The sequence below is a fragment of the Xylocopa sonorina genome, chromosome 5 (genome assembly GCF_050948175.1).
Source record: "Xylocopa sonorina isolate GNS202 chromosome 5, iyXylSono1_principal, whole genome shotgun sequence".
NCBI classification, from domain to species: Eukaryota; Metazoa; Arthropoda; class Insecta; order Hymenoptera; family Apidae; genus Xylocopa; species Xylocopa sonorina.
This window is the reverse complement of record NC_135197.1, coordinates 960,231-974,047: the sequence shown is the minus strand read 5'-3', so window position 1 is coordinate 974,047 and position 13,817 is coordinate 960,231.

The following is a 13,817-nucleotide window of genomic DNA, read 5'->3' as shown; positions in this document are numbered from 1 at the left end:
TAACACTTCGCAATGAATATTATATCTTATCAGGAAACATAGATATGAGATGCAATATCTCGCTTTAAGAAGCATTAGAACACTATTGCTACGATACCTAGACATCTGCAGACGCTATTTCCTCGCAAGAAAGTGTCGCATTTACATTCATTTGAAGTGTAGACGAGGAATACATAACACTTCGCAAATCATGTTATATCTTACCATGAAACATAGAAATGAGATGCGATATCGCGTTTTAAGAAGCATTAGAAAGCTATTGCTACGATACGTAGACATCTGCAAACACTATTTCCTAGCGAGGAAGTATCGCATTCACATTCATTTGAAGTGTAGACGAGGAATATATAACACTTCGCAAATCATGCTATATCTTACCAGGAAACATAGAAATGAGATGCGATAACGCGTTTTAAGAATCATAAGAACTCTATTGCTACGATACGTAGACATCTGCAAACGCTATTTCCTTGCAAGGAAGTGTCGCGTTTACATTCATTTGAATCGCAGACGAGGAATGCATAACACTTCGCAATGAATATTATATCTTATCATGAAACATAGATATGAGATGCAATATCTCGTTTTAAGATGCATTTGAACTTTATTGCTTCGATACGTTGACATCTGCAAACGCTATTAGCTTGCAAGGAAGTGTCGCATCTACATTCATTTGAAGTGTAGACGAGGAATACATAACACTTCGCAGATCATATTATATCTTACCATGAAACATAGAAATGAGATGCGATATCGCGTTTTAAGAATCATATGAACTCTATTGCTACGACACGTAGACATCTGCAAACGCTATTTCCTTGCAAGGAAGTGTCGCATTTACTTTCATTTGAATCGTAGACGAGGAATGAATAACACTTCGCAATGGAAATTATATCTTTTCATGAAACATAGATATGAGATGCAATATCTCGTTTTAAGAAGCATTAGAACTCTATTGCTACGATACCTAGACATCTGCAGACGCTATTTCCTAACAAGGAAGTGTCGCACTTACATTCATTTGTAGTGAAGACGAGGAATACATGACACTTCGCAAATCATATTATATCTTACCATGAAACATAGAAATGAGATGCGATATCGCGTTTTAAGAAGCATTAGAACTCTATCGCTACGATACTTAGACATCTGCAAACTCCATTTCCTAGCGAAGAAGTATCGCATTCACATTCATTTGAAGTGTAGACGAGGAATACATAACACTTCGCAAATCATGTTATATCTTACCATGAAACATAGAAATAAGTTGCGATATCGCGTTTTAAGAAGCATTAGAAAGCTATTGCTACGATACGTAGACATCTGCAAACACTATTTCCTAGCGAGGAAGTATCGCATTCACATTCATTTGAAGTGTAGACGAGGAATACATGACACTTCGCAAATCATATTATATCTTACCATGAAAACATAGAAATGAGATGCGATATCGCGTTTTAAGAAGCATTAGAAATCTATTGCTACGATACCTAGACATCTGAAGACGCTATTTCCTAGCAAGGAAGTGTCGCATTTACATTCATTTGAAGTGTAGACGAGGAATACATGACATTTCGCAAATCATGTTATATCTTACCATGAAACATAGAAATGAGATGCGATATCGCGTTTTAAGAAACATATGAACTCTATTGCTACGATACGTAGACATCTGCAAACGCTATTTCCTTGCAAGGAAGTGTCGCATTTACTTTCATTTGAATCGTAGACGAGGAATGCATAACACTTCGCAATGAATATTATATCTTATCATGAAACATAGATATGAGATGCAATATCTCGCTTTAAGAAGCATTAGAACACTATTGCTACGATACCTAGACATCTGCAGACGCTATTTCCTAGCAAGAAAGTGTCGCATTTACATTCATTTGAAGTGTAGACGAGGAATACATAACACTTCGCAAATCATGTTATATCTTACCATGAAACATAGAAATGAGATGCGATATCGCGTTTTAAGAAGCATTAGAAAGCTATTGCTACGATACGTAGACATCTGCAAACACTATTTCCTAGCGAGGAAGTATCGCATTCACATTCATTTGAAGTGTAGACGAGGAATACATAACACTTCGCAAATCATGTTATATCTTACCATGAAACATAGAAATAAGATGCGATATCGCGTTTTAAGAAGCATTAGAAAGCTATTGCTACGATACGTAGACATCTGCAAACGCTATTACCTAGCGAGGAAGTATCGCATTCACATTCATTTGAAGTGTAGACGAGGAATATATAACACTTCGCAAATCATGCTATATCTTACCAGGAAACATAGAAATGAGATGCGATAACGCGTTTTAAGAATCATAAGAACTCTATTGCTACGATACGTAGACATCTGCAAACGCTATTTCCTTGCAAGGAAGTGTCGCGTTTACATTCATTTGAATCGCAGACGAGGAATGCATAACACTTCGCAATGAATATTATATCTTATCATGAAACATAGATATGAGATGCAATATCTCGTTTTAAGAAGCATTTGAACTTTATTGCTTCGATACGTAGACATCTGCAAACGCTATTAGCTTGCAAGGAAGTGTCGCATCTACATTCATTTGAAGTGTAGACGAGGAATACATAACACTTCGCAGATCATATTATATCTTACCATGAAACATAGAAATGAGATGCGATATCGCGTTTTAAGAATCATATGAACTCTATTGCTACGACACGTAGACATCTGCAAACGCTATTTCCTTGCAAGGAAGTGTCGCATTTACTTTCATTTGAATCGTAGACGAGGAATGAATAACACTTCGCAATGGAAATTATATCTTTTCATGAAACATAGATATGAGATGCAATATCTCGTTTTAAGAAGCATTAGAACTCTATTGCTACGATACCTAGACATCTGCAGACGCTATTTCCTAACAAGGAAGTGTCGCACTTACATTCATTTGTAGTGAAGACGAGGAATACATGACACTTCGCAAATCATATTATATCTTACCATGAAACATAGAAATGAGATGCGATATCGCGTTTTAAGAAGCATTAGAAAGCTACTGCTACGATACGTAGACATCTGCAAACTCCATTTCCTAGCGAAGAAGTATCGCATTCACATTCATTTGAAGTGTAGACGAGGAATACATAACACTTCGCAAATCATGTTATATCTTACCATGAAACATAGAAATAAGTTGCGATATCGCGTTTTAAGAAGCATTAGAAAGCTATTGCTACGATACGTAGACATCTGCAAACACTATTTCCTAGCGAGGAAGTATCGCATTCACATTCATTTGAAGTGTAGACGAGGAATACATAACACTTCGCAAATCATGTTATATCTTACCATGAAACATAGAAATAAGATGCGATATCGCGTTTTAAGAAGCATTAGAAAGCTATTGCTACGATACGTAGACATCTGCAAACGCTATTTCCTAGCGAGGAAGTATCGCATTCACATTCATTTGAAGTGTAGACGAGGAATACATGACACTTCGCAAATCATATTATATCTTACCATGAAAACATAGAAATGAGATGCGATATCGCGTTTTAAGAAGCATTAGAAATCTATTGCTACGATACCTAGACATCTGAAGACGCTATTTCCTAGCAAGGAAGTGTCGCATTTACATTCATTTGAAGTGTAGACGAGGAATACATGACATTTCGCAAATCATGTTATATCTTACCATGAAACATAGAAATGAGATGCGATATCGCGTTTTAAGAAACATATGAACTCTATTGCTACGATACGTAGACATCTGCAAACGCTATTTCCTTGCAAGGAAGTGTCGCATTTACTTTCATTTGAATCGTAGACGAGGAATGCATAACACTTCGCAATGAATATTATATCTTATCATGAAACATAGATATGAGATGCAATATCTCGCTTTAAGAAGCATTAGAACACTATTGCTACGATACCTAGACATCTGCAGACGCTATTTCCTAGCAAGAAAGTGTCGCATTTACATTCATTTGAAGTGTAGACGAGGAATACATAACACTTCGCAAATCATGTTATATCGTACCATGAAACATAGAAATGAGATCCGATATCGCGTTTTAAGAAGCATTAGAAAGCTATTGCTACGATACGTAGACATCTGCAAACACTATTTCCTAGCGAGGAAGAATCGCATTCACATTCATTTGAAGTGTAGACGAGGAATACATAACACTTCGCAAATCATGTTATATCTTACCATGAAACATAGAAATAAGATGCGATATCGCGTTTTAAGAAGCATTAGAAAGCTATTGCTACGATACGTAGACATCTGCAAACGCTATTTCCTAGCGAGGAAGTATCGCATTCACATTCATTTGAAGTGTAGACGAGGAATATATAACACTTCGCAAATCATGCTATATCTTACCAGGAAACATAGAAATGAGATGCGATAACGCGTTTTAAGAATCATAAGAACTCTATTGCTACGATACGTAGACATCTGCAAACGCTATTTCCTTGCAAGGAAGTGTCGCGTTTACATTCATTTGAATCGCAGACGAGGAATGCATAACACTTCGCAATGAATATTATATCTTATCATGAAACATAGATATGAGATGCAATATCTCGTTTTAAGAAGCATTTGAACTTTATTGCTTCGATACGTAGACATCTGCAAACGCTATTAGCTTGCAAGGAAGTGTCGCATCTACATTCATTTGAAGTGTAGACGAGGAATACATAACACTTCGCAGATCATATTATATCTTACCATGAAACATAGAAATGAGATGCGATATCGCGTTTTAAGAATCATATGAACTCTATTGCTACGACACGTAGACATCTGCAAACGCTATTTCCTTGCAAGGAAGTGTCGCATTTACTTTCATTTGAATCGTAGACGAGGAATGCATAACACTTCGCAATGAATATTATATCTTATCATGAAACATAGATATGAGAAGCAATATCTCGCTTTAAGAAGCATTAGAACACTATTGCTACGATACCTAGACATCTGCAGACGCTATTTCCTAGCAAGAAAGTGTCGCATTTACATTCATTTGAAGTGTAGACGAGGAATACATAACACTTCGCAAATCATGTTATATCGTACCATGAAACATAGAAATGAGATCCGATATCGCGTTTTAAGAAGCATTAGAAAGCTATTGCTACGATACGTAGACATCTGCAAACACTATTTCCTAGCGAGGAAGTATCGCATTCACATTCATTTGAAGTGTAGACGAGGAATACATAACACTTCGCAAATCATGTTATATCTTACCATGAAACATAGAAATAAGATGCGATATCGCGTTTTAAGAAGCATTAGAAAGCTATTGCTACGATACGTAGACATCTGCAAACGCTATTTCCTAGCGAGGAAGTATCGCATTCACATTCATTTGAAGTGTAGACGAGGAATATATAACACTTCGCAAATCATGCTATATCTTACCAGGAAACATAGAAATGAGATGCGATAACGCGTTTTAAGAATCATAAGAACTCTATTGCTACGATACGTGGACATCTGCAAACGCTATTTCCTTGCAAGGAAGTGTCGCGTTTACATTCATTTGAATCGCACACGAGGAATGCATAACACTTCGCAATGAATATTATATCTTATCATGAAACATAGATATGAGATGCAATATCTCGTTTTAAGAAGCATTTGAACTTTATTGCTTCGATACGTAGACATCTGCAAACGCTATTAGCTTGCAAGGAAGTGTCGCATCTACATTCATTTGAAGTGTAGACGAGGAATACATAACACTTCGCAGATCATATTATATCTTACCATGAAACATAGAAATGAGATGCGATATCGCGTTTTAAGAATCATATGAACTCTATTGCTACGACACGTAGACATCCGCAAACGCTATTTCCTTGCAAGGAAGTGTCGCATTTACTTTCATTTGAATCGTAGACGAGGAATGAATAACACTTCGCAATGGAAATTATATCTTTTCATGAAACATAGATATGAGATGCAATATCTCGCTTTAAGAAGCATTAGAACACTATTGCTACGATACCTAGACATCTGCAGACGCTATTTCCTAGCAAGAAAGTGTCGCATTTACATTCATTTGAAGTGTAGACGAGGAATACATAACACTTCGCAAATCATGTTACATCTTACCATGAAACATAGAAATGAGATGCGATATCGCGTTTTAAGAAGCATTAGAAAGCTATTGCTACGATACGTAGACAACTGCAAACACTATTTCCTAGCGAGGAAGTATCGCATTCACATTCATTTGAAGTGTAGACGAGGAATACATAACACTTCGCAAATCATGTTATATCTTACCATGAAACATAGAAATAAGATGCGATATCGCGTTTTAAGAAGCATTAGAAAGCTATTGCTACGATACGTAGACATCTGCAAACGCTATTTCCTAGCGAGGAAGTATCGCATTCACATTCATTTGAAGTGTAGACGAGGAATATATAACACTTCGCAAATCATGCTATATCTTACCAGGAAACATAGAAATGAGATGCGATAACGCGTTTTAAGAATCATAAGAACTCTATTGCTACGATACGTAGACATCTGCAAACGCTATTTCCTTGCAAGGAAGTGTCGCGTTTACATTCATTTGAATCGCAGACGAGGAATGCATAACACTTCGCAATGAATATTATATCTTATCATGAAACATAGATATGAGATGCAATATCTCGTTTTAAGAAGCATTTGAACTTTATTGCTTCGATACGTAGACATCTGCAAACGCTATTAGCTTGCAAGGAAGTGTCGCATCTACATTCATTTGAAGTGTAGACGAGGAATACATAACACTTCGCAGATCATATTATATCTTACCATGAAACATAGAAATGAGATGCGATATCGCGTTTTAAGAATCATATGAACTCTATTGCTACGACACGTAGACATCTGCAAACGCTATTTCCTTGCAAGGAAGTGTCGCATTTACTTTCATTTGAATCGTAGACGAGGAATGAATAACACTTCGCAATGGAAATGATATCTTTTCATGAAACATAGATATGAGATGCAATATCTCGTTTTAAGAAGCATTAGAACTCTATTGCTACGATACCTAGACATCTGCAGACGCTATTTCCTAACAAGGAAGTGTCGCACTTACATTCATTTGTAGTGAAGACGAGGAATACATGACACTTCGCAAATCATATTATATCTTACCATGAAACATAGAAATGAGATGCGATATCGCGTTTTAAGAAGCATTAGAACTCTATCGCTACGATACTTAGACATCTGCAAACGCTATTTCCTAGCGAGGAAGTATCGCATTTACATTCATTTGAAGTGTAGACGAGGAATACATGACACTTCGCAAATCATATTATATCTTACCATGAAAACATAGAAATGAGATGCGATATCGCGTTTTAAGAAGCATTAGAAATCTATTGCTACGATACCTAGACATCTGCAGACGCTATTTCCTAGCAAGGAAGTGTCGCATTTACATTCATTTGAAGTGTAGACGAGGAATACATGACATTTCGCAAATCATGTTATATCTTACCATGAAACATAGATATGAGATGCGATATCGCGTATTAAGAAGCATTAGAAAGCTACTGCTACGATACGTAGACATCTGCAAACGCTATTTCCTAGCGAGGAAGTATCGCATTCACTTTCATTTGAAGTGTAGACGAGGAATACATGACACTTCGCAAATCATATTATATCTTACCATGAAAACATAGAAATGAGATGCGATATCGCGTTTTAAGAAGCATTAGAAATCTATTGCTACGATACCTAGACATCTGCAGACGCTATTTCCTAGCAAGGAAGTGTCGCATTTACATTCATTTGAAGTGTAGACGAGGAATACATGACATTTCGCAAATCATGTTATATCTTACCATGAAACATAGATATGAGATGCGATATCGCGTATTAAGAAGCATTAGAAAGCTACTGCTACGATACGTAGACATCTGCAAACTCCATTTCCTAGCGAAGAAGTATCGCATTCACATTCATTTGAAGTGTAGACGAGGAATACATAACACTTCGCAAATCATGTTATACCTTACCATGAAACATAGAAACAAGATGCGATATCGCGTTTTAAGAAGCATTAGAAATCTATTGCTACGATACATAGACATCTGCAGACGCTATTTCCTAGCAAGGAAGTGTCGCATTTACATTCATTTGAAGTGTAGACGAGGAATACATAACACTTCGCAAGTCATATTATATCTTACCATGAAACATAGAAATGAGATGCGATATCGCGTTTTAAGAAGCATTAGAAAGCTATTGCTACGATACGTAGACATCTGCAAACACTATTTCCTAGCGAGGAAGTATCGCATTCACATTCATTTGAAGTGTAGACGAGGAATACATAATACTTCGCAAATCATGTTATATCTTACCATGAAACATAGAAATAAGTTGCGATATCGCGTTTTAAGAAGCATTAGAAAGCTATTGCTACGATACGTAGACATCTGCAAACGCTATTTCCTAGCGAGGAAGTATCGCATTCACATTCATTTGAAGTGTAGACGAGGAATATATAACACTTCGCAAATCATGCTATATCTTACCATGAAACATAGAAATGAGATGCGATTTCGCGTTTTAGGAAGCATTAGAACTTTATTGCTACGATACCTAGACATCTGCAGACGCTATTTCCTAGCAAGGAAGTGTCGCATTTACATTCATTTGAAGCGTAGACGAGGAATACATGACACTTCGCAAATCATATTATATCTTACCGTGAAACATAGAAATGAGATGTGATATCGCGTTTTAAGAAGCATTAGAACTCTATGGCTACGATACATAGACATCTGCAGACGCTCTTTCCAAGCAAGGAAGTGTCGCATTTACATTCATTTGAAGTGTAGACGAGGAATACATGACACTTCGCAAATCATGTTATATCTTACCATGAAACATAGAAATGAGATGCGATATCGCGTTTTAAGAAGCATTAGAAAGCTATTGCTACGGTACGTAGACATCTGCAAATGCTATTTCCTAGCGAGGAAGTATCGCGTTCACATTCATTTGAAGTGTAGACGAGGAATATATAACACTTCGCAAATCATGCTATATCTTACCATGAAACATAGAAATGAGATGCGATTTCGCGTTTTAGGAAGAATTAGAAATCTATTGCTACGATTCCTAGACATCTGCAGACGCTATTTCCTAGCAAGGAAGTGTCGCATTTACATTCATTTGAAGTGTAGACGAGGAATACATAACACTTCGCAATGAAAATTATATCTTTTCATGAAACATAGATATGAGATGCATTATCTCGTTTTAAGAAGCATTAGAACTCTATTTCTACGATACCTAGACATCTGCAGACGCTATTTCCTTGCAAGGAAGTGTCGCATCTACATTCATTTGAAGTGTAGACGAGGAAAACATAACACTTCGCAGATCATATTATATCTTACCACGAAACATAGAAATGGGATGCGATATCGCGTTTTAAGAAGCATTAGAACACTATTGCTACGATAGGTAGACATTTGCAAACGCTATTTCCTAGCGAAGAAGTGTCGCATTCACATTCATTTGAAGTGTAGACGAGGAATACATAACACTTCGCAAATCATATTATACCTTACCATGAAACATAGAAATGAGATGCGATATCGCGTTTTAAGAATCATGAGAACTCTATTGCTACGATACGTAGACATCTGCAAACGCTATTTCCTTGCAAGGAAATGTCGCATTTACTTTCATTTGAATCGTAGACGAGGAATGCATAACACTTCGCATTGAATATTATATCTTATCATGAAACATAGATATGAGAAGCAATATCTCGTTTTAAGAAGCATTAGAACTCTATTGCTACGATACCTAGACATCTGCAGACGCTATTTCCTAGCAAGGAAGTGTCGCATTTACATTCATTTGAAGTGTAGACGGGGAATACATAACACTTCGCAAATCATACTATATCATACCATGAAACATAGAAATGAGATGCGATATCGCGTTTTAAGAAGCATTAGAAAGCTATTGCTACGATACGTAGTCATCTGCAAACGCTATTTCCTAGCGAGGAAGTGTCGCATTACATTCATTTGAAGTTTAGACGAGGAATACATAACACTTCGCAAGTCATGTTATATCTTACCACGAAACATAGAAATGAGATGCGGTATCGCTATTTAAGAAGCATTAGTGCTCTATTGCTTCGATACGGAGACATCTGCAAACGCTATTTCCTTGCAAGGAAATGTCGCATTTACTTTCATTTGAATCGTAGACGAGGAATGCATAACACTTCGCATTGAATATTATATCTTATCATGAAACATAGATATGAGAAGCAATATCTCGTTTTAAGAAGCATTAGAACTCTATTGCTACGGTACGTAGACATCTGCAAACGCTATTTCCTAGCGAGAAGTGTCGCATTTACATTCCTTTGAAGTGTAGACGAGGAATACATAACACTTCGCAAATCATATTATATCTTACCATGAAACATAGAAATGAGATGCGATATCGCGTTTTAAGAAGCATTAGAAAGCTTGCTACGATACGCAGACATCTGCAAACGCTATTTCCTAGCGAGGAAGTGTCGCATTCACATTCATTTGAAGTGTAGACGAGGAATACATAACACTTCGCAAATCATATTATATCTTACCATGAAACATAGAAATGAGATGCGATAACGCGTTTTAAGAATCATAAGAACTCTATTGCTACGATACGTAGACATCTGCAAACGCTATTTCCTTGCAAGGAAGTGTCGCATTTACATTCATTTGAAGTGTAGAGGAGGAATACATGACACTTCGCAAATCATATTACACCTTACCATGAAACATAGAAATGAGATGCGATATCGCGTTTTAAGAAGCATTAGAAATCTTTTGCTACGATACGTAGACATCTGCAAACGCTATTTCCTTGCAAGGAAGTGTCGCATCTACATTCATTTGAAGTGTAGACGAGGAAAACATAACACTTCGCAGATCATATTATATCTTACCACGAAACATAGAAATGAGATGCGATATCGCGTTTTAAGAAGCATTAGAACACTATTGCTACGATAGGTAGACATTTGCAAACGCTATTTCCTAGCGAAGAAGTGTCGCATTCACATTCATTTGAAGTGTAGACGAGGAATACATAACACTTCGCAAATCATATTATATCTTACCATGAAACATAGAAATGAGATGCGATAACGCGTTTTAAGAATCATAAGAACTCTATTGCTACGATACGTAGACATCTGCAAACGCTATTTCCTTGCAAGGAAGTGTCGCGTTTACATTCATTTGAATCGCAGACGAGGAATGCATAACACTTCGCAATGAATATTATATCTTATCATGAAACATAGATATGAGATGCAATATCTCGTTTTAAGAAGCATTTGAACCTTATTGCTTCGATACGTAGACATCTGCAAACGCTATTTCCTTGCAAGGAAGTGTCGCATCTACATTCATTTGAAGTGTAGACGAGGAATACATAACACTTCGCAATGAAAATTATATCTTTTCATGAAACATAGATATGAGATGCAATATCTCGGTTTAAGAAGCATTAGAACTCTATTGCTACGTTACCAAGACATCTGCAGACGCTATTTCCTAGCTAGGAAGTGTCGCATTTACATTCATTTGAAGTGTAGACGAGGAATACATGACACTTCGCAAATCATATTATATCTTACCATGAAACATAGAAATGAGATGCGATATCGCGTTTTAAGAAGCATTAGAACTCTATTGCTACGATACGTAGACATCTGCAAACACTATTTCCTAGCGAGGAAGTATCGCATTCACATTCATTTGAAGTGTAGACGAGGAATACATAACACTTCGCAAATCATGTTATATCTTACCATGAAACATAGAAATGAGATGCGATATCGCGTTTTAAGGAGCATTAGAAATCTATTGCTACGGTACGTAGAAATCTGCAAACGCTATTTCCTTGCAAGGAAGTGTCGCATTCACATTCATTTGAAGTGTAGACGAGGAATACATAACACTTCGCAAATCATGTTATATCTTACCATGAAACATAGAAATGAGATGCGATATCTCGTTTTAAGAAGCATTTGAACTCTATTGCTACGATACGTAGACATCTGCAATCGCTATTTCCTTGCAAGGAAGTGTCGCATTTACTTTCATTTGAAGTGTAGACGAGGAATACATAACACTTCGCAAATCATATTATATCTTACCATGGAACATAGAAATGAGATGCGATACCGCGTTTTAAGAAGCATTAGAATACTATAGCTACGATAGGTAGACATTTGCAAACGCTATTTCCTAGCGAGGAAGTGTCGCATTTACATTCACTTGAAGTGTAGAGGAGGAATACATAACACTTCGCAAATCATATTACATCTTACCATGAAACATAGAAATGAGATGCGATATCGCGTTTTAAGAAGCATTAGAACTCTATTGCTACGATACCTAGACATCTGCAGACGCAATTTCCTAGCAAGGAAGTGTCGCATTCACATTCATTTGAAGTGTGGACGAGGAATACATAGCACTTCGCAAATCACATAACATCTTACCATGAAACATAGAAATGAGATGCGATATCGCGTTCTAAGAAGCATTAGAACTCTGTTGCTACGATACCTAGACATCTGCAAACGCTATTTCCTCGCAAGGAAGTATCGCATTTACATTCATTTGTAGTGTAGACGAGGAATACATAACACTTCGCAGATCATATTATATCTTACCATGAAACATAGAAATGAGATGCGATATCGCGTTTTAAGAAGCATTTGAACTCTATTGCTTCGATACGTAGACATCTGCAAACGCTATTTCTTTGCAAGGAAGTGTCGCATTTACATTCATTTGAAGTGTACACGAGGAATACATAACACTTCGCAAATCATATTATATCTTACAATGAAACATAGAAATGAGATGCGATATCGCGTTTTAAGAAGCATTAGAACTCTATCGCTACGTTGCCTAGACATCTGCAGACGCTATTTCCTAGCAAGGAAGTGTCGCATTTACATTCACTTGAAGTGTAGACGAGGAATACATAACACTTCGCAAATCATGTTATATCTTACCATGAAGCATAGAATTGAGATGCGATATCGCGTTTTAAGAATCATATGAACTCTATTGCTACGATACGTAGACATCTGCAATCGCTATTTCCTTGCAAGGAAGTGTCGCATTTACTTTCATTTGAAGTGTAGACGAGGAATACATAACACTTCGCAAATCATATTACATCTTACCATGAAACATAGAAATGAGATGCGATATCGCGTTCTAAGAAGCATTAGAACTCTATTGCTACGATACATAGACATCTGCAGACGCTATTTCCTAGCAAGGAAGTGTCGCATTCACATTCATTTGAAGTGTAGACGAGGAATACATAACACTTCGCAAATCATATTATATCTTACCATGAAACATAGAAATGAGATGCGATATCGCGTTTTAAGAAGCATTAGAATACTATAGCTACGATAGGTAGACATTTGCAAACGCTATTTCCATGCAAGCAAGTGTCGCATTTACATTCATTTGAAGTGTAGAGGAGGAATACATAACACTTCGCAAATCATATTATATCTTACCATGAAACATAGAAATGAGATGCGATCTCGCGTTTTAAGAATCATAAGAACTCTATTGTTACGATACGCAGACATCTGCAAACGCTATTTCCTTGCAAGGAAGTGCCGCATTTACATTCATTTGAAGGGTAGACGAGGAATACATAACACTTCGCAAATCATATTACATCTTACCATGAAACATAGAAATGAGATGCGATCTCGCGTTTTAAGAA